This window comes from Cryptomeria japonica, unplaced genomic scaffold (assembly GCF_030272615.1).
Source record: "Cryptomeria japonica unplaced genomic scaffold, Sugi_1.0 HiC_scaffold_1658, whole genome shotgun sequence".
NCBI lineage: Eukaryota > Viridiplantae > Streptophyta > Pinopsida > Cupressales > Cupressaceae > Cryptomeria > Cryptomeria japonica.
The window spans coordinates 20,001-24,270 of NW_026729986.1; positions in this window are offsets into that span (position 1 = coordinate 20,001).

Sequence of the window (4,270 nt, forward strand, 5' to 3'; positions counted from 1 at the left end):
CAACGCATCACCGGAAGACAACCGCCAAACATCGAAAGAGTCGCGATGCTCCGCAACCTACGTGCAAAGCGGTCGCACACCGGGTAAGGGAGTGAGAGCCCCAAACATAGCTGGGCGAGGCGCTCACTCCGCTCTTTAATATCTCGTTAATACCGCCAAGGAAATGGCACAAGCACACACACACAAGCATCCTCGGAAGAGGACAGTTCGAGTGACAGGTCAAATCCAAGAGTTCCGAAGACTACCTCCAGGAACAATCGGGAACAAGACCGATTACAAGTCGTCGAGTCTGTTACTGGGCGAACACGAGATGCGCACAGGAAATCGATCAGCCCTCACAATGGCCCAAGGCCAGAGATCGGACTGCTACGATTTACCCCAACAATCATCGTGCCACTCTTCGCAGAGAGGTGATAGACGCCAACGAGCCCGCGCATAGCAATCGAGGTGTAAAAAGGGCGTTGAAGGCAGGAAGCCTGGACGAAAGAGGCTACGAGGTCACCTCGAAGCGGTCTAAGAATCGGGCGCACTTGGGGCGACTACCAGTGCCAACCCCTTATCCCGCGGTGCGTCCGACACACAGAAATTTCCAAGGCGGCCAAGGAGCCTCCCCGCATAGCAATCGGGGTGTGAGGTTACGGATGCAGCATTGATAGCAATCGAGGTGGGAGGCGAAGGATGCAGAAGTGAGAGCCGAGGGATGTAGCAGAGATAGCAATCGGGGTGTGTGATGCAGAAGAGATAGCAATCGAGGTGTGCGGTGGGAAGGGCCCAGCAGCCAGAATGCATGAAGCGACGGATGAAGCAGTGATGACAACCGGGCTGTGAGGAGAGGAGGGATGCAGCCAAGAAAGCAATCAGGGCTCGAGGCAAGGGATGCATCAAGGATAGCAATCATGTTGTGAGGCGAGATTCCAAAGGCTAAACGTGAGAGGCTGCAGGGTCGACTCAGAGAGGTCTATGCATGTGAGAGGCTGAAAGCAAGGTCAACTCGGAGCGGTCTATGCATCGGGCGCGCTTGGGGCGACTACCAGTGCCAACCCCTTATCCCGCGACGCGTCCGACAAAGAGAACGTTCCAAGGCGGCAGAGGAGGTTACCAGCCGAAGGATGCAGTAGCAATAACAGGTATAGTTCCGCGGCGGCCGAGAAGACTCACCGCATAGGAATCGGGATGCGAGGCGAGGGATGCGGCGGGAAGGCCCCGACGGCTAAACGGAAGAGGCTGCAGGGCCGCCTCGGAATGGTCCAAGCATCGGACGCGATTGGGACGACTACCAGTGCCAACCCCTTATCCCGCGATGCGTCCGATACACAGATAGTTCCAAGGCGGCCGAGGAGCCTCACCGCATATCAATCGGGGTGCGAGGCGAGGGATGGGGCGGGAAGGCCCCAACGGCTAGACGGAAGAGGCTTCAGGGCCACCTCGGAATGCTCCAAGCATCGGACGCGCTTGGGGCGACTACCAGTGCCAACCCCTTATCCCGCGATGCGTCCGATACACAGATGGTTCCAAGGCGGCCGAGGAGCCTCACCGCATAGCAATCGGGGGTGCGAGGCGAGGGATGGGGCGGGAAGGCCCCAACGGCTAGACGGAAGAGGCTTCAGGGCCGCCTCGGAATGGTCCAAGCATCGGACGCGCTTGGGGCGACTACCAGTGACAACCCCTCATCCCGCGATGCGTCCGATACGAAGATGGTTCCAAGGCGGCCGAGGAGCCTCACCGCATAGCAATCGGGGTGCGAGGTGGGGGATGCGGCGAGATGGCCCCAACGGCTAGACGGAAGAGGCCACAGGGCCGCGTCGGAATAGTCCAAGCATCGGACGCGCTTGGGGCGACTACCAGTGACAACCCCTTATCCCGCGATGCGTCCGATACGAAGATAGTTCCAAGGCGGCCGAGGAGCCTCACCGCATAGCAATCCGGGTGCGAGGTGGGGGATGCGGCGAGATGGCCCCAACGGCTAGACGGAAGAGGCTGCAGGGCCGCCTCGGAATAGTCCAAGCATCGGACGCGCTTGGGGCGACTACCAGTGACAACCCCTTATCCCGCGATGCTTCCGATACGAAGACAGTTCCAAGGCGGCCGAGGAGCCTCACCGCATAGCAATGGGGGTGCGAGGTGAGGGATGCGGCGAGATGGCCCCAACGGCTAGACGGAAGAGGCCACAGGGCCGCCTCGGAATAGTCCAAGCATCGGACGCGCTTGGGGCGACTACCAGTGACAACCCCTTATCCCGCGATGCATCCGATACGAAGATAGTTCCCAGGCGGCCGAGGAGCCTCACCGCATAGCAATCGGGGTGCGAGGCGAGGGATGCGGCGAGATGGCCCCAAAGGGTAGACGGAAGAGGCTGCGGGGCCGCCTCGGAATAGTCCAAGCATCGAACGCGCTTGGGGCGACTACCACTGCCAACCCCTTATCCCGCGATGCGTCCGATACACAGATAGTTCCGAGGCGGCCGAGGAGCTGGGGGATGCGGCGAGATGGCCCCAACGGCTAGACGGAAGAGGCTGCAGGGCCGCCTCGGAATAGTCCAAGCATCGGACGCGCTTGGGGCGACTACCAGTGACAACCCCTTATCCCGCGATGCGTCCGATACACAGATAGTTCCGAGGCGGCCAAGGAGCCTCACCGCATAGCAATCGTGGTGCGAGGTGGGGGATGCAGCGAGATGGCCCCAACGGCTAGACGGAAGAGGCTGCAGGGCCGCCTCGGAATGGTCCAAGCATCGGACGCGCTTGGGGCGACTACCACTGCCAACCCCTTATCCCGCGATGCGTCCGATACACAGATAGTTCCAAGGCGGCCGAGGAGCCTCACCGAATAGCAATCGGGGTGCGAGGCGAGGGATGCGGCGAGAAAGCCCCAACGGCTAGAGGGAAGAGGCTTCAGGTCCGCCTCGGAATGGTCCAAGCATCGGACGCGCTTGGGGCGACTACCAGTGACAACCCCTTATCCCGCGACGCGTCCGATACACAGATAGTTCCAAGGCGGCCGAGGAGCCTCACCGCATAGCAATCGGGGTGCGAGGCGAGGGATGCGGCGAGAAGGACCCAACGGCTAGACGGAAGAGGCTTCAGGGCCGCCTCGGAATGGTCCAAGCATCGGACGCGCTTGGGGCGACTACCAGTGACAACCCCTTATCCCGCGACGCGTCCGATACACAGATAGTTCCAAGGCGGCCGAGGAGCCTCACCGCATAGCAATCGGGGTGCGAGGCGAGGGATGCGGCGAGAAGGACCCAACGGCTAGACGGAAGAGGCTTCAGGTCCGCCTCGGAATGGTCCAAGCATCGGACGCGCTTGGGGCGACTACCAGTGACAACCCCTTATCCCGCGACGCGTCCGATACACAGATAGTTCCAAGGCGGCCGAGGAGCCTCACCGCATAGCAATCGGGGTGCGAGGCGAGGGATGCGGCGAGAAGGACCCAACGGCTAGACGGAAGAGGCTTCAGGGCCGCCTCGGAATGGTCCAAGCATCGGACGCGCTTGGGGCGACTACCAGTGACAACCCCTTATCCCGCGATGCGTCCGATACACAGATAGTTCCAAGGCGGCCGAGGAGCCTCACCGCATAGCAATCGGGGTGCGAGGCGAGGGATGCGGCGAGAAGGACCCAACGGCTAGACGGAAGAGGCTTCAGGGCCGCCTCGGAATGGTCCAAGCATCGGACGCGCTTGGGGCGACTACCAGTGACAACCCCTTATCCCGCGACGCGTCCGATACACAGATAGTTCCAAGGCGGCCGAGGAGCCTCACCGCATAGCAATCGGGGTGCGAGGCGAGGGATGCGGCAAGAAGGACCCAACGGCTAGACGGAAGAGGCTTCAGGGCCGCCTCGGAATGGTCCAAGCATCGGACGCGCTTGGGGCGACTACCAGTGACAACCCCTTATCCCGCGACGCGTCCGATACACAGATAGTTCCAAGGCGGCCGAGGAGCCTCACCGCATAGCAATCGGGGTGCGAGGCGAGGGATGCGGCGAGAAGGACCCAACGGCTAGACGGAAGAGGCTTCAGGTCCGCCTCGGAATGGTCCAAGCATCGGACGCGCTTGGGGCGACTACCAGTGACAACCCCTTATCCCGCGACGCGTCCGATACACAGATAGTTCCAAGGCGGCCGAGGAGCCTCACCGCATAGCAATCGGGGTGCGAGGCGAGGGATGCGGCGAGAAGGACCCAACGGCTAGACGGAAGAGGCTTCAGGGCCGCCTCGGAATGGTCCAAGCATCGGACGCGCTTGGGGCGACTACCAGTGACAACCC